Below are 19,388 nucleotides of genomic sequence, written 5' to 3'. Positions count from 1 at the left end.
TTCTAGACAGGGATAGCTAACCCTTTAGTAGTGCTTTTCCAGATAACATGTGTTTTTACTACAAAGTTTAAATTTTTCATAAACCGATATAGCCATTCTAGACTATACATACTGCAAAGTATAAAATGTTGTATGAACCTACAGAATTTTTTACATATTTATATAAAATTATGCCATGTAAATATGTTTCACATGTAATAGGACAATATGGACACACACCTCTTTGTATGTTTCTGTTCAATGAAAATTTTGACAGTTCTATTTTCCTAAAGTTTGGTACACATTTTCACTCTTAGCAGAAGTGAAACTGCTTTTCCAACCTGTGAAAAGCACTTCCATTTCTTACAGACGACTTTTTCCTCCTCCTCTATAGAGCCAGGGTGGCAAGCCTGTTGTCCATGGGCCACATCTGGCAATTGAAAGCAATTCAGTTGTACCATTTGTGCTGAGACAAGAACGTGTGATCAGCAAAGAGCAGCAGGAGAACAGAAAATTTGTCACTGGTAGGAGGAAATGAGCAAGCAGACATTGCTATCAGTGGGTCAGGCTGGGGCTTGGCCAAACTCCCCACTGGTGTGGTAAATGTGAAATGCATTCTGGGGCACCCATCACCATTTACTACACTTCTAGACTGCATTTTCAGTCAAAAAGAGCCCAGCCATATGAGGATTTCATATGTGGCATGTAAGGTCAGACAAGCGAATCACCTTTGTTTTGCAAGGTTAATGCAGCAACTGTAAAGCTATATAGGGCTGGAAGGAAAGGTCACTTCCCTGCTAGTAGTTGCACAAACGAAATCTGACTTAGATTACAGATAATTACCAGCAGCATGTACCCCAGCATGTCCAGCCCATGAGAGAACTAACACTTCAAACCACACACTGACTTGATGTTTGAATCATGCTCTGGTCAATGAACAGCACACACACCTTCCAGGAGCAAGCCATTCTTAAAATGAATAACTTTGAGTTGGGTTCCCTTGGAAATTTCTCAAATCAAAGGCACTCTGTTCCCAAAATAGAGGTTCTAATTCTCTTGCCATGCCCTCTGCAATAAGTTAAGAAGGAGAATAAAGATACTAGGTATTTTCTCCAGCACAAGGTTCACTTAAGAAACACTGAGCTAGCAAGACAGCTCTGTACTTAAAATTCAGGTCAGAGTAAAGCCAGGGAAATGGTATATTTAAAGAACCTGTTCAGTTAATGCTTGTCCACAAAACAACCTTCTTAGTGAGAAACAAAACCAAAAGGCAGAACTGTAATTAATCTACATTACTTTATGTCAGAGATTGGAAGAATTCCTCATTGTTTTGGAATCAGGAAAGACGGGTTGTAAAGGTGGAATGCAGTCCTGCTTATGTGCTCAGCTTTGGTACAGCATGTACAAATTAATGGCAGATTTCCTTGTCCCCTCCAAGTCAGATTTCTGTTGTCAATCCCATCTCATTTCGTTCATTAAATGGGCACCAGACTAGGATCCAGTTCAGTCTTTGGATTTGCACCAACTCTAGCAGATGCTGCAAATTTGCACAGAAACAATCTAAAACTTGGATTGTGTTCAGATTCTTTGGTATCCTTACAAATCTATCCAGATTCACCAACGCACATTGGCAGGATTCATTTTCATCTCCTATTTTAGCAGTCTCTACATCATAAGCCTCACAAGAGCATGATGTCCTAGAGATCAATTCAGGAACATCTTTTTCCCACCTTAAGTGTCTTTGAGAGACCATTCCCCTCATGCAGCCCCAGGACCAGGTGGTCTGTTTCACTTTGTTCCCTGACCTTTGGGATTTTATCTGACTCTTCATTTATTTTGGAATGAGACTATGATAAATTATTATTTGCTATTGTAATTGAACATGTTTCAGTAGGGCTACAGATTAGCATTGTAGCAAAGTAAATATAGATTATAGAAAAATCCATTCTAAAAGAACTAAAAGTAGAGTACCACTCTCACAATCACCAACAATTTTTGTAAAAATAAAAAAGTAAATTAGTTATTGTTCAGCTGCAGTCAGCCTCTTCTGATGTGGCATTTTAGAGTAAGAAAAATATTATTACTTGATGACCACTGTCAATTCCCAGATACATGAATGCAGCCTGTGTGTGTATGTAGCATCACACGATTTTGAGGCCAAATATCAGACAGATGAGACATATGGTCACAATATTCTTCTTTTATTAATAGGTTGAGACTATCCAACTTTCAAAGGCCTGAATTAAGAATACTGTCTATCATTCTCCAATTCCCATCAGTTCCTTTTAACAGGAGAGAGGAAAGCCCCTGTGCTTTGATGTGGTAGCTTGCAAAACAGCAGTCTGTCCCACCATTTCACCAAATACTGTCCACTAAACAAATGCCATGGTAACTCACTCAACTTCATTCTATCTGCAGTTCCTTTGGGTTGTGAATAAAAGTTTTTCAGTTTGGTGCTACAAATAAACTGTAAACAGCTCAAACAAGGGATTAAGCTCAGATTTTTACTTTCTATCATCAGAGGAGAAATTAATTAACTTCTGCCGTAAAAATCTATCTAACAGATACTGTGGATTTGAAACACAAGTAAAAGAATGGCAAAAGGAAACAAAAAGGAAGACATTTGCTTTAAACATTAAGCATTAGGTAATGCTGTGTAAAAGGGGACCCAATAATTTCTCCTTTTGCATAATACAGACAAATTCATAAAGCAGCAAATCTAAACATAAATTTAATCCCAGACATGGCATGAATATCCATCCCTAAGAGACAGGTAGATCCCTATAGGAAGAAAAGTCATGGTGCTTCTGATTGGTCATAGAATCTCTGCTACACAAATTAAAAATAAAAAAGTCAGTAATTTATTGTGGAAAATAAGATCACAGGGAAACAAGAAAAAGGAAATAAATAGAAATTAAACTAGCAATGAAATCTTCTAGTGATATTCCTGGAAAGTGGTTCCAGCTGAGTACTGAGTAGAAACAATACAAAGTCCCACGAAGTCAAACGGTAAGTAATATTGCAGAATAATTCAATAAGCTTCAGGGATTCTTTTGCCAAAAATAATCAGAATGTTTGATCTCAGCTTGACTGGAATATGCAGCTAGGAAAAAAATTACCCTGTTTGCTGCAGAAATCATAGTATTATGTCTCACCAATAAGGCTAACAACTTCCAGTTAGAAAATTCCCTGTAACTGCATTTTAAAACAATGTTGTATTAATTAGGGGAACACCTAGCTTTTAAACATGGGTAAATCAATTCTCTATTTCCAGATTAGATGTCTATATTTTTGAACTAATTTACATGATGCAATTAATAGCAAATAGTATGGGACTACCAGAGCTGTGTATTTTTCTTTCCCAGTTACATAAAAAGGATCAATAAATTTTCCCACCAATATTTCCCATCTAAAATGTCTTAAATATTGAAGAGAGAGAGTCAATCCCACAAGAAGGAGATTCAGTTATGAATGCTGGCTGTAGGACTTTCTGTTAAGGTGGTTTTGACAATTATAAAACAAACACTTTATGCAGAAAGAGAGGGAGACACTGCAATAATTCATCATGATAAATGATAATGATAGATTGACTAAAGACAAGAATATTTTAAATTGTTTTTTGAACTTTGTTTTGTGAAAAGGATGTTTGCTATTTTGCTTTTTCATCTTACCTCAGGAAAAAAACAACATAATAACAATACTATCAAACTAATGAAAATTCAGCTTTTGGCCAGCCCTAGTATCAAGCTTAGTCACTACATTTCCCTAAATCCTCAATGGATGGCTTGCCACAAGCTCTCTTTGAACTTGCACTGCATTTTTCTCCCTACTTCCACTTTCACTTAAATTCTTTTTTTTTCCTCCATCATAGACCTAACTTTAGGGAAGTGTTTCCACATCCCTCATTCCTTTTTTAAGGATAATTAAAATAAAATTTGGCACTGAGTAATTGGTATTTCACATTTTTAATTAATAAACAAGTTACCATAAAATGAGTGTGAATTTGCAGATAATTTTTATTTTGCTTAACAACATTTGCACACAAGTTTATTCTACATCCAATGTAAAGTAGTTTTTTAAACTTTACCAGCTAACTTTCTAACAGGACCCCCCTTTATTTTGCCTGCTCACAAGAGCATATTTTGCCACCTGTAACGTCATCTATATAGGTGACTGACAGATATGGAAATAACCTTTGAGAGACTATTTCTCTTACCTCAGAAGCTTAAGACCTGGATTAAAGCATGATGGTGGGACTGAGATGCTCACTCATGATTTATATATGCTTTACTCACTTGATATATATGAATGTTAATACCTGTAGGAAATAGTCTGATAACTATGACTGCATTTTTGTTTTAAGGGCCTACACATATGTAAAGGGATATGGATGCTGTTTTATGGAGTTCTATGGCCTGAATTTTTCAATTCACTTTGAGCAGAGACTGTAAAAATATCACAGCTTTGGCACTCTGACAAAACTAGGCTGGGGCCATTAAGTGGTTTTGCATTTAAAAGAGAAAAAAAATGCTAGTAAATATTTCATGTCCTCTTTTTAATGATTACATTTTTGCAGAGCTATTGGAAAGAGAACCTTCTTACATGTTTTCCCTTTTACATTTTCCATGTTATGTATTTTTTTGCTTTTTAGCAAAAAACCTGGATGTAATGCTGCGCAATGTGCTCTAGAATGACCCTGCTTGAGCAGGGAGGTTGGACCAGATAACCCACTGTGGTCCCCTCCTGACCCCTTCTGTGATTCTGTGGAAAGAGTGTGAGTTCCCGTGTTAACCTCTAGATTTGTAATGTTCTCCATTTCCTTTGTAATTTCTCCATTTCTGTCGTATCAAGAAGAGTGCAAAAAGCACGAGGCTACAAGCAAAGCATTTTCCAAGAGGCCTATGTTCAAGGATGCAATCTCTGAGTTTAGGATGAATGAATTTCTTATCAGGAATTATTTCTTCACCAAAGAAATAATTGGAACAGGCTACCTAGGGAAGTTGTAGTCACCAGCCCTGGAGGAATTCAAAAGACCTGTAGCTGTGGCACTTGGGGTCACGGCTTAGTGGTGAGCTTGGCAGTGCTGGGTTGACAGCTGGACTCGATGGTCTACATCTTTAAATAAAGTAGGAGAGAAGAAGTGACAGCAACACCTTCCCTACTGTTAGCTTCCCACATTGCAGAATAAGAATCAGATTTAAAAGAGGATGCAAGTTTCTCCGGAGTCATAGGAGAGAGCTGAGGGGGTCTGAAAAATAATGGATTACAGATGAAGGCAAATATCAGTGAGAGAGTCAAGGATTTCTGAAAAAATTCTGAGAAACTTGGTTTCTTCCTGTTTTAAGATCTTTTGCCTCTGTCCTTTGACATCCATCTGTTTTTTTTCCCCCAGCTTTGTTTTTTTTTTCTTTTCCAATACGTCCATTTCATTCTTCTCCCTCCTACCTTATAAACCTCAAGAGGATCCATAGCCCCCAACCTGACCTAGTGAGTTACCTAACCTGATATATGCCCTGATCTTAAAGTGTGATATGACGAATGAGGTGCATGTCTCCAACCTGTCACCTTCTCTGGTAGCCTACTTCATTCACAACCTAACACTTGGTGTCTCCCTGGGGTTCCCAAGAACTAACAAGATCTGAAGACAGTAGCCTGTGCAGAGGAGATTGTTAGCCTCTCTTATACGTGGGGAAGGATTTTAGCAAGACAGAGAGTGAAAGAGGACTACTGGAAGTCACAAGAGGCAGGAAAGTATTTGTCTGAGATTTAGTGAATCCAGAAATTGTTTGCATTTTTCTCAGTACAATGAAGACTGGAGTTGTTTTTAAAAGAATTATTTCATCCATATTTAACAGAAAGAACTATTTTAAAAAAAAGTATGAGGGTAAGTAGCATAGTCTGAATGAGCTGGAAAGAAAATAATGGCACATGGAAAAAGGTAGACTTGCAAAGGTTTGGATAAATTTGTATGTTTAAGATAAGCATCCTGTTTGAGGAGCCCTTTCTGAATTAGATCTTTCAGCCTTTTGAGTTTTGGCTGTCGCAAATGTTTACCTCACCATGAAGCGTGCAGAAAAAGAGAGGAGGAGAGGGAGAAAGAGACTGATTTATTAATCTGAATTCTTTGAAGGATAAATTAATTGCACTCTGGCACTTCTCTATAAACTAATATTGACTTAAAGGACAGCAGGAAGAGATGAAGACAATGAGTCCCTGTAGCACTTCTATGTCACAGAAGCCCATTAAGAACACATATACTGAAGCAATAAGTTAGTGTGGAAGAAAGAAATCTACATCCTATAGGTGAGTGAGCATTTGAAATGGTTCTATCCTTATGAATACCCACAGGAAAAAGGCTTTGGATACATATATATATTTTTTTTAATAATTTTTCCTCTGGTTTTTTAAGAACTCTTTTTTCACTCCTTTTAACTTCAGAAGGTTTTAGGAAAATCCCATTCATAAAACTGTATACATTCCCTTTACAAAGGGTTCTGTATGCCAGGCTATTTGTCTTATACTATAACTGAGCGCAGCCTCCCTAGGACACTCATAACAACAAGATGGGTATTTTCCCTAGAACCATCTCCAGGAAGAAAACTTTATATACTATGTTCATTTCTCACTAGAGGAAAACAATGACTTACAAATTGATCAAAGTCTCTGCTCTTTGTAGACAATAATACTGAAATATTTTAGGAGGAAATACAAATTATAGAAATCTGTATGTCTTCAAACCGCTCTCTGATTTATTAACTAAAGCAATGACTTCTCAGCACCATAACTGAGAAATCACTTCCACACCCCAGGGACTCTTAGCATTTTCACTGCATGGTCTTTTGCATTAAAAAACCGAAAAATCACATTAACCATATCTACGAATACACTCATTAGAAGATTTTTTTAAAATTAAAACAAAAAACCAACCAACCCACCCACCAAAAACCCAACCAAAACAAAAACAGCAAACAACTTTGGGAAGTGAAACCTTGCATTGTGATCTGACCTTGCATAGTCTGGGTTTGAGTGGATCTGGAAAAACTTGTAGATTAGAATGGTCAGTAACACTTAATGAAGCTATTAAACATGAACTGTCTGCCAATGCATTTATTTGACAACTTTTAGTGAGCTCACTAGAACTGTTCTGCCTTTCCTGCACAAGAAATTGCAGAAATAGGATATTGCAAGAAGATTTTTAAAATGGAGGCTAAATTCTTAGAGAAATAAGTACAGTGGGGAGTTCAGGTGTCATGGAACTAAATATCTCCTATTTCCAACCATTTAATCAAAAGGATAAAAATGTAGAAGGTACAAAAATTATGTGCTTACATATCTCAAACTTACATGTGTCAGGCACCATAAAATAGACTAAGTAAATAAAAGTTGAGCTGGCTCCAGAATATCTCCTTCCTGTCCACTACAAATCCCTTACCACTTCTATACCTCACCATGTAAGAACTAGAGGTTCTTTGCTGTGGAGAACAAGGAGGACATAAAGACTGTTCTCCCTAAAACTCTTTAGGGAAGCTGCAATGAAGACACAGGAAGTGTCACAATGGCTTGAAACACCTTGTGCACCCCAGTGCAGAGTTGTTTCTCGGAGATCAGTGTTGCCTTTGCCCTTGTAGCTCTGCAAGCAAATGCTACAACACAGAGCATGAGATAAATGCCTCTTACAGGCTGTTCTCAGAAAAGAATCAATAGACAAATGAGATGAGCCTCAGCTTAGAAAAGATGTTAAAAACAGGAAAAACAAAAGTAAAGAAAGAGAAGCAGGATGGGGAGAGTAGGAGGAAACAGCGATATCCTCCTGATGATCAAGACATATCTACTAAGTCAAACATTCCTGAAATTCAATAATAGGTGATTTCTATATTTCAGTTTTTGAAGGCTCTCTCACTAACAAATTCTTCCGCTTCATCATTTGTGCCTATTTATCTCACTACTATTTCCATCATCATTAATATATCTGATGGATTTTTGCCAGCTTGAAGCTATTTTGCCAAGGTCCTTACATAGTTGAGTTAATTTCCAGGAGTTTTGAACATCCATATGTTTTTATGGAAGCTAATTTTACGTCCTTTTAAAGTCCACTCCAAAAATTTTATTAACCAAGTAATTACTTGTGATTGCTCCCATCAAAAGGCAGGAATGGTAATTTTATTATGTCTGTACTGTATTGTGCCTGTGCAACTGTGTCCAGCCCCTCTGATAGTCCATCCCCCTCCACACACAAATGCTTAATAAAGCAAAAATAACTACTGTAAATTGATGAATAAAGTTTAATCCAGTTTATTGTAAAAATAGAAATATGTGTATCAGAGAGAGAGATACTGGCTGTTAATTTCAAGTTATTCCACAATATAGAAACTAAGTACAGTATGTAAAAACTACATGATGTGCAAGAAACAGAAAATTAGATTAGGTTTTGTACAATCCCTAGAATCCTTTTAATTGTTTCAATAAAGTCTCTTCTATAAATCCCCTAATTGATCTTACGGAGATATAAATTGGTGATACACATTTTGTACAGGACACCCCACTTGGGGCATTCTTAGAATCAGAGTGGTGAAGGTGTCACCCTCCTGTGCACCAGCTACCCAGGCAGCACAGAAAGCACCACACCATAAACCGCTGTCAGTGGGACAACACATCTTTTCTGCTGGATTTATTCAGTTTCAAAAATGGAGTTAAAATATGGGTATGGACTGTGCTGCAATGACTGGACCAGAGTAGGACCCATACAGGGACGATACCACACTCTCACTGCCATGATTTTGCAAGTGAATCATGTACCTACATCCAAGAGAGACTTTCAGTGACAATGGCAATGTGACCTCGGGGACTAAGCCCCTGTCTGCTTGGAGGGTTATAAAATGTATTTGTCTTTGCAGCCTTGTGAGGTGAGTAGAGTAGGCTACTTACTATTCAGAAGCTGGCTACTTTACTGCTGTCTGAGAGATTCTGCCCCTGTGAATTGCACAAGGAAATCCTATGCATAGCACTCAGGTAAAGCTAACTTGTGCCTTTGCTTATGCCTCTTTCTGCACTTAGCCCTGAGTAAGGGACTTCACTCTGCAATCACAAGCTTTGCTTTCTGAGAATCAAACAGCAATTCAACTTGCAGTGAAGCAAAAAGGAACTTTGACTTGCAGCCCTTATTTTACACCCTCCCCTACCGCCTGATTTCTGTTGAGACACTACTGAAGCAGTCTGGCATAAGTAAAAGACAAATGTTTTATAGTGAATCAACCATGTAGCTCATTAAAACAATTGGGTTAGAAGACATTGAACTAATGTATAATCCATGAATTTTTAAGCTACCTTGATCCTTTCTCCTCCATGTAATTGCAAAACAGCACAGTACTGCTGGTTCTAAACGCAGGGGAGATTGTACCTTAACATTTCAATGTGTTGATTGATGTTGCTATAAAGATACACTAAGAAACTGCAGAATCATTTCACCTCCAGTTTTTTGCTAACTTAGCACATCAACAAACCAATACTTGTAGACAAAGACATGCTATTTTGTGATGAAATGTTCTTCAACATTGTCTACTAAATCCCTATAATTAGCATGGCCCCTGGTGAATGTCACTGAGTATTTGATGAAACAGGGCATGAACTCTGCAGCAACACCCAGGGGGGTCGGTAATGCTATCCAGAATGACTCTTGGAATTTTTAACTACTAGATAGGTTCTCCTTATCTAGGAAACTCAGGGGAGAAAGGCATTTGTCCGGTCTAATGACCCCTGTTAGCAGATTTATGCCACCTCTCTCTATACAAACTGCCTCCTTTTTGATATTTAATTTGACAGTAACTATACTAAGAGATAAAGTTATAAAGGATATAATAAGGGATATTAGAAGGGATATGGAATGAAAATGTTAAAGAAAGAAACCAGCCAAATTCTTTATTCCACTCTGCCTATGCCATTCTTCTTACTTTTTAAAAGACCACAAGGGCAACACGTTTTTTGGGTAACAGAAATAAAAGACCACATGAATTTCAAGGGTCCTGGTAGAAATAGAATTTATTATTAAAATACATCCTGCTCTAGGGAAAATACGACTTTCTTTTGCTATTGTCAAGGGCAGTTTTTCTCAACTTTAGAGATTTACCCACAAAACTGAAAAGTGCTTTCCTCTGCATGGGGAAGCAGTATTCAGAATGATAAATACTCTACAAAGTGGACGAAGTTCTCTTTCTTTTTAGTTTTTAGTTGTCTGCTGTTTACTAAAATTTACCTGAGACTGAGAGAGAGTACAAAATTTGCTGTGAAACAAGCTCAGTAGCTGTACTCCAAACTGGGGTTCTTATGCCTTAGATGAGTGCTCTAGCAGGGATAGTCTGAGCTGCTGAGATAGTCCAATTTTGAGAAAAACTCCAATGCAGACCCAAGAAACTCTCTTGATAAAATTTCCATTTTGCCTGGCACATTTATCTTAACTTTTTTTCCCCACCATTCTGCATTTTGTAGCCTTAAGGATCTAATGGTAGCATTAATCTTGCTTTAGAAAACATCATGCATCTTCTGTATTTCAAATGCTGATAATTCTTAGATGAATTATCTCGGAATGCTCTGTACTTACATAAAAACAAATTTCAGAGCACTGCAATATTAATGGCATTTTTTCCTGAAACAAAACAACTAAATAAAAATCCATGATAGATCTAGCTTTGCAAATCTATACAATTTTTTAAAATTAATGTCTCTCATACTACAAGGGATTGCGGGTGGATGGAATAAAAAATACAATTTCTCCTTTTCCTAATTTTGTGTCCTAAAGAGTGCCTGATATCAAAATGATGGAATGAGCTGTAGCTCAGGTTAGGGGGCAGGGGAGAGGCTGTCTATTGTATTAAGGACTAACTCCTTGATTAAATGTAGACTCAAAACAAATAACCTCTGTGCGTGTGTTAACTAGCCTAATTAATCTTCATGTTAGATTAACTTGATAAAATGTTGACCTAATTTGGGATTAAAAGATTACAAGTAACATTTTCAGCTGAAAGCTGTAACATGCCTCATGTCAACACAGTAATGACAGAATTAACCCTGCAAGCCCTCTCAAACCTGTGCACTGGATGTCACTGCTTAAGTAGAGTTTGGATGACCTGTAAATGTAGGAAGACTGCTATATGTACAAAAAAGCTAATACTGAAACACTGATCTCTGTCTCTCGCAGGCCTGCATGTACTGAGAAACATCATAAGACTAAGGGAGCAATAAGAGATACATCATCCATGCACTCTTGCAATTTGCAAACTTCTATGAACTAAATATATACTGTGTGTTTATGTCCAGATGCAGAAATTGGAAGATTGGAAGGAAGCACATTATGAATTCAGTATCAGGAAGAAGATAATAAAGATGAAAATGTTTGGTAAATTGGGAGATTTAACACTTAGACGCAGGAAAATTCAAAACCAGAAAAGGACTGCCAGTTGTAGCCCAGAGGAGCCTTGAAGCATAAATTTGTGTGTGAACAACGGAGAGCTCTTTCCTGTAACATGTTTCGATGTGGTATTTCAAGATTGTATTCCAAAGGGTTTTTTATTGAGCTGAGTCAGAGTGAAAAGTATTTTGGTGATCACTTTTTTCTTTTCAAAGAATACAGTGAAAGGAGAGAGAAGAAGGAGAAAGACAACTCTCTCATTTCTGTAATAAGTAATTCTTTTAGCTCATGCTATTTTTGTCTCTTTACAATTTCACATCAGCTCTTTTCATAGATAAAACTGCTATCTCTCACTGCCTTGGAAAGCACTGGAGTCTCAAAAGATGAACTCTTTTCAGCTTGCATCACCCTTAGGGCCGTGGTTCTTCCCAGAACTGGGACTCAGAACCTGTGCTGGTATCAAATACACACAAAATACTCTTCCACTTCCTCTATGGCTCTCAGCACTAATTCTGAGACTACACTACTCTGAGGTGAATGTTGAGAGAGTGTCTCTGTCTTTTGCCTAGAAAGTCAGATTAAAAGTAAATTTAAAAGAAATGGAGCACAATGCTGCAAACTCATCTCTCAGTAAGCCATGGAACCTAATATTAGGGAGAGACAATAGGAAACACTTTGCAATGCTTCATGTGTGAGTGCAGAGCTCCTGATTGCTCACGTAGGCTCCTCTCTTCACCACAGCCCTGGGAATACATCAGCTCTTGCTGCAAATGCAATTAGCTGGTAAAAGTCAACATCCCTAATAATAACAACCCAGACAAAAACTGCATCCAGAGAGCAGCACTTGAAGTACCAGAACAGAGCCTGCTTTGCTAGACAAACCAGAATATTTGACCACCCTATTCATGATTTGCAAGTACAGATGAAAAGAGCTTTTGCATGTAACCAGCACCACCACAGAATGGGACTAGAGTTGTAGTTGTGAAATACGTTCTGATGCCCAAGAATTCCCTAAAGGGACATCCCAGTAGTCAGCAGGAGACTGAGTCACAGGCAATGTGAACTGAGTGCTGGGAGATGTCTTTCTTTTGAGCTGAGGTTTGGAACCAACAATGAATTTAAACTTCACAAAATCAAGGATGAACTTGGCAGCCTAAAATGCGATATACAACTAGTCAACTAAAGGAAAACAGGTGTTTTGCTTAGTCCTTGCATCACTATTAGCTAAAGCAGAGCTAACAATATTGAGGTCATATTTTTTGGTAGCTTGGAAGGGGATTTTTAGTGCGTGCACCTGAAAAATAACTCATGCAGACTTTTATACCCCTAGAACAGGAAGATATATGCAATAGTTTTATGGATTTATTTCCATTAAAAGTGTATGCTCCTTGATAATTTATTATTTCAGTTATTTCTATGTGTTATTGTCTAACTTTTCCTGTATTAAAAGGGAACAGGATATTAAAGCTTTCCTAAAGCTGCTATTTCTAATGTCACAAAGAGGAGCATTCTGAAGTTTTTTATTGTACTCTGTCAATTCCCATAAATTCATGACAAAGGAAGAAATGACTAATCCAAGTTTAGTCAGACAATTTGAAGCAAAGTGGACAGGCTAAAAAGACGAGTAACAGAATCAACAGTATTTCTCTTGTTTGCATTCCCATGGAATAATAATTTGCAGCCATACATCAGTTCTGAGAAGTTTTATACAAGCCTGGAATAGACCATGTATTCAGGAAGGACAAACTGTACCGACATGCAGCTCCTGCTGGACATCACTTAGGTAGTATCCTTTACTAATTAATTTAAAATTTACTGCAAAATGCTGTGCTAGTGGAAATGATGGCTTTTCTCAGTAAACTGCAACCGAAGTCTATCATTCACCTTTAGATGTTACTTTACATTACTGTGAGCATCTGTATATGAAATTCCTTACAGAAGTTAAACTGCATATACCCCTATATATTTCTGCAGCATTCTTTGATCTTTGGCCCCCATTACTGTGTTCATTTGATGAGCTTTCACTTTACTTCAGTACAGAAAATAACCTCTTGACAACAACACATTATGGAGATGTTAGCAAGCTATTTTTGAAACATGCAGCATGACAAATATCACAGGCATATTTGCTATCAAAGACTCCAGAATGTAAATATGCATATTGCGAATGTCCACAGAAACAGAATAATAAACAAGTGAATTATCTTTTTTTATAGATTTATAGCTCTTTTGTATATAAACAAAGTAGACAATGTACATGATTTAAAAATTTGAACTTGCAGTACTTAGTAGAAAAGGATGCAAGAAATTCATGTTTGTCATTGTGGACAACTGGTTAAAATGCAAACCATTTACAATTTTTTTTTTCCTTTTAAACCCATTTTTTGCTACTCTATCACTCTCCCCCAGACACTTTTATCTTTAATGTGAAACAAACAAAATTGCACTGCCATCCCAATCTTAATATGTGGTAATTTCAAAATAGTTAATAAGCATTTGTAGAAGCCTTCTTGATGAACAGCCATAACTAGAACAAAGATTTATAATACCACTAAGACTTTAATCTGGATTAAAAGTTTAGCGATGGAAATAAAATACAATTACTTTTGAAAGGTTTGATTTGTTATAAGTGCTGGCAATAATGTAAATTTAAATAATTTAACTTTTATCTAGAAAAAAAAAACCCAAAGCATATTTTTCAATCTCTAAAACTTCTGTGAAATACTATTTCAAGGGCAAAGAGAAGCCCAGAGAGATTACATGGATTCTACAAGACTTTTATCTATGCAGAATAAAATGCAGCAACAACAGTGCTTCCAGGACCAAATCTAGCCACACTGAGCCAGACAAGCAAAGGAGTGCATGCTTAATATTAAAAGAATATTTAGAGGGCTGAAATTTGACATGCAACATGGCTCAAATTAATTCAGCCTGAATTCTACTCCGTGCTGTTGTTTCCTATTAAGGAAGCAGTTCTAAAGATCTAGAAAGTCAGCCAACAGCATATAGGAGGTGGAGGGACTCAGGATGAGTTTGCATAAACATTTTACTCTATAGGAGGTATTTTTACCAGTTGCTTACTCAGACTCCCAGCTAGCCAACTAATACTTCAAAAGCATTTAATGGAAGATAAATGCCCTGAGATTATTTTACAGATAGGCTGATGCACGTATGCACACTCACTTACGTAACATCTAATATTGAAACAGTGATACTGTGTTACGTCATCCACTGTGCTGTTATAAACTGAGGGGATAAGGCGGCAGCATGGGAGCTAAAGTACAGAAGTTCCTTCTTTCCTATTCCTTCAGCGATAGATAAACTCCAGAAATTTTCTACAAAGGGTTTATTATGAACCCAAGAATATTCCCCTATTTTCCCCTTTTTAAATAAAGCCACTACCAAACAATTAGAAATTATAATTTAACTTGCACCAAACAACACTGTATTCATTTAAATCAGAACAACTTCCTATAATAATCACACTTTATAGTTTAACACAGATGCTGTGATGTCATGTATGTAGATGACCTCACTGCAGTGAGGGAAAAAACAACATTACTTTTAGCCAAAGCTAAGTTAATAACAAAAAGCAAATTCTACAGTGATTAGTAAAAGTCAGCTACAGCAGTCCCTCACATATTTTTTTTCTATCTACTTTTCAAGAATTGAGTAAACGAAACAGCTAATAAGACTGCTTTCCCATATAGAACACATTTTAGGGAAATATAGTGGATCTGGAAATGTTAACATTAAAATCTTTGTTATATCACAAATCAGGAGACAGAAACTTAATGTACATTTCATATGCTCATTGAAAATGAACCTAACTCACTTCAAATTTGATATACTGAGTAGCCACAAAATCTGCATGCAGATATAAATAAGCCAAGTTAAATTGACAGACAATTCTTCCTAAACCAAATGCATTGATACTACATTTAGATAATCCATCAGCAGAAGAAAAAGAAAATCATATGAATAAAAATGATTTTGTTGTACTATTACTATTCTAGTATTAATGCATTTATGAAATTGTTGTACTCTTCTAACACCTCAGCAAGAGCATAATCCAAACAGTTGTAACTGATGAACCATTTTTTCTCAGATTAAGGATGCCAGAAAATGCCTTTGGCATTTTAGTAAAAATAAAGACACTGTGCAAAAAACCTGAACAAATCTGTACATTTGACTAACAAAGACTAAGTCTGCAATACTTTATTACATTCTTCTCCTGACTTTATTTGGTCCTTAAGTGCTTATTTGCTAGCTTTCATTTGGAGTCTTCTTCTTTTATTATAAAAGAGGAATTGCAGAAGACCTTCATCCCCCATCCCCCCTCCAAGTAACCTTCTGAAAATCAAATCTGACTGAAGTTCATTGACAAGAACTATTCTATTGTCAAAGAAGCATTTTTTACAAACTAAGTGACATTTGCAAGGACAAACACTACTTTAATGAAAAATGATGGAATTCTTCCTAGTGAAAAAGAAAAAAGTTGGATTTTGTTTTTCTGTAGTTTCATTTGTTTTTAAAATGTTTTCCCCCTCTTCAAAGATATTAGGTGCTTAGAGTACTTGAGCAGTGAAAGAATGGAATAACCAGATGAAGACAAATAGGGAATCTACTATGTTAGTAATATTGTTAATCCGATTGTTTTAATGGGGGAAAAAATGGAATGCTGTTTCCAATATTTTGAAGTAAATTATGATCACAGTAAGGAAATTACAGCATAGGAAAAGTATGTAAATTATATTCAAATTTATCCTTTAGCACAAAAAGACAGAGAAAAAACATGACCTCTCCCCACCCCCAATATTCCACATTAAGCAATTCCAAGTGCTATGATTTCTAGATAATTTTCTCTTTGGTTTGTACTATGCTATTGCAATTTTATATTTATTGTGCCATCTGTCACAAGAAAGAACAGATATATAACAGTGGCAAAATCACGTTAAAAAGACTGTCTTGGGATAACAAAGAGAAAAGTTAATGGACATGGATTTACAAATTATTAATGATTTTTCATGTCATTTCTTGAAAAATGAAAGCTATGCACGCTGTCTCTTTCCCCAAACAGATTGCATTTTATTCCTCTGCAGTTTGTCCGTCAGGCTTCACTCTGACAACATAATCCAAAACTAATCCAGAGCATTCAGTTTTCCTTGTTGGCTCTCATGCACACTGCTTAGACAAATCCTGCTACCTGTCAGCCCTCCTGTGTGTGCCAAACAGGCTGCCAGGTTAACCCCTGGGGAAGCCGAGAGACCTGCTGACTTAACCCCTGCTTCCCTTCAAATAATCCACTGTAAATACACAGGACGTTAACAGGCTAACTGTTCTAATCAGGGCTGGATCCCTTAAAATCTGTTTCATACACAGCCCTTAAGAACTAGGGATCTAAGCATCACTGCTAGAAGAGGAAAGGATTGCTTCCAGTAATACAAGCACTAAATAAGCAGATGGATAGAACACACTGAAAGGTTTTAATCCCCTAAAGGAGTTTGAGAAAATATACGTATCACTTCAATTGCCCACCTCCTTGCTTATAAATTTTCCCTAATTGTCAGAACAAGATCAGAAATAATTCAGTACAATGAAAGCAAGCCTAATTTAGTTACAATTCAGCTTCACAACAGTAAACTTTATACCCATTGCTTTTGTCCATTTTCATAAATATCAGCTTCATAAAAGCTAGCTTTTCTTTGTGGAGATCCACACTGAATGTAATACAAGTCACTAGCTAAAAGAGATTCTCGTAAATAGCATACTTTACAAATAATGACATTTTAAATTACTTTACTTTCCAAAGACATAGAATTATTTCCCAGCAGCACTTAAAAAAAAATCATTTCTAATGCTTTAAGCCTAAAATAGAGAAAAATTTGAGTTACAAATCTTTTCAAGATACTCACTCTGTACTCAAAAAACCCAAATAAACCAACGCCTTCTCCTCATTGGAATTCAAGGCACATCACTCTATCTGCTGCTGCAGCATCAACAATCCACAGCAGAAAATAACTTGCGTAAGCACGGCATACCGAGGAACACTTAAAAGCCACACTAAGCTCGGCCACATGAGAAATGTAATAAAACATCGCACAGCTCATTTAATGTTTGGAAGGCATGATGTCCAGGTTAATATCTGAAGTGGGGGAAGGTAGAGTAAGCCATGGGGAGGGCTCCTGAACTCTGCCACAAACAACTGGGAAGGTCCATTGTGCCTTCTGATAAGAACATTTATTTTACCTCAATTAAATTTCAGGCATTCTCTTGAGAGGAAGAAGGGAAAATTGTTCTTCCCTCCTACGCACTTAGACACATTCACATTTCTGTTTTACATATACATGCAAAGCACACATCTCAGTCTAAGCAGTCCTGGAAAATGTTTAAATGGTTTTATTCATTCTTAGAAGTGTTATGCTTGTGGCAGCTAATAAATAGATCTTATAAATGCTACAGATTCCAGAGATGTTTAAAATACTCTTGCTGCTTTTAAATGCAGAGATAGTTTGAAAATCCCACTCTTCCTAGATGTGTTACTCATTCTAATGTTTTTTCTACTTTTTATATACAGAAGGAATGTTAAATCCTAATAAACTTTTAAATTTGCCCTCATTGCAATTTTTAGATCCCCACAAGCCCTTACCTAGGCAACACAGAAACAAATATTTGGCACAAAAATTATTTACTTCTGAAATAAATTTATCTGAAAAAATAAGTAAAGCAAATGTTTTTTCACTATCTATGCTTTTTCCCTCCCAGCTCTTCTCAAAACAACAGTTATTTTGTTGACAGAAAAGTTCATTAAGGTCTCGGGCAGCGGTTTGTCTTTGGAGAGCTGACAACTTTTTTAGGGAGAAGGCAGTAGTTTAAAAGCTATATCTTATTTCTCTGCCAGATAATTTTGCTCAAAATCAGAACATTTAATTTTCTTTCCTTTAAAAGTGTTTTTTTTAATATAATTTATTCCTTACTAGTAAAAATAAAGTTATAAAAGTGAAATTGTGAATGGATTTTTTAAAATCAGCCTTGCTACAAAATCTTTTTTATTTTTGTTTTACAAAACCCTGACTGCACAAATAAATAATGAATCTCACATCAACTTTTCTAGGACCAATGTAACAGCTTGTGCTTAGTATTTTGTCTACACAAATTACAGGTAAAATAAATTCAACACAGCTCCATAACAAATATCAGTATAATATCCATAGGACATCCTGTAAGATATTGTTTCCTCCTAAAAATAATTGCAATTTAATTGGCATTTTGCAAATGTTCTTAGGCTCTTTTAAATGCCCAAAACACCAGAATTTTTAGAGAACAGCAGTCAGCTACTTTGTTAACCAAATACAGTGCCACAGGACTTAGAGTCATTCAAGAATTTTATTCATGATTGCCAAATAGCATTCAGTCTTGAGAGACACTGAGCAATTGTGTTTAAAAAGAGCCATACCTCAGCCACCTAGAAAATGCCTGCTTTTAAGCTGAAACACCTCTTAGCTTTTGTACTTATTGTTTTGAATTAGGTTCATAATAGCAAGCAATGTTTGAAAAAGGTCTGTTAGAAAGCTACTAAGTTTATGCTATGGAGAAGTTCATTAGGCACAACTTAATGGTCTGCCATTACACTCAGAAATGGAGTTTTAGCGTGTTTGATGATCCAAATAGACACAGTTCAGTGGTCAACATTACGAATGTTTAAAATGCAGTGACTAATCTGTAACTTATCAATATATTACAAACGAACGTTGACAATGCCAGGTTCTTTGTTGATAATTATTCCTTATATAACACCAGCTGGAAGATGTTTCCCTATTATTGATCATGCCACTTATCAGCTATACACAACATATTTCTTTGTACTTGGTACAAAATCTAAACAGTGTGGACTTGGTTCCTTAACCTTTTGATATTGGGCAGAAGGGGGAGTAAGACAGGGAGAGGAGAAGCACTAAAAGTAATTTCATTGTTATTTGGATTTTCATTTTGGTCAAGACATCTGAAG

This window comes from Lichenostomus cassidix, chromosome 4 (genome assembly GCF_008360975.1).
Source record: "Lichenostomus cassidix isolate B80296 chromosome 4, HeHo_3.0, whole genome shotgun sequence".
NCBI classification, from domain to species: domain Eukaryota; kingdom Metazoa; phylum Chordata; class Aves; order Passeriformes; family Meliphagidae; genus Lichenostomus; species Lichenostomus cassidix.
Note: the sequence above shows the minus strand (reverse complement) of the source record.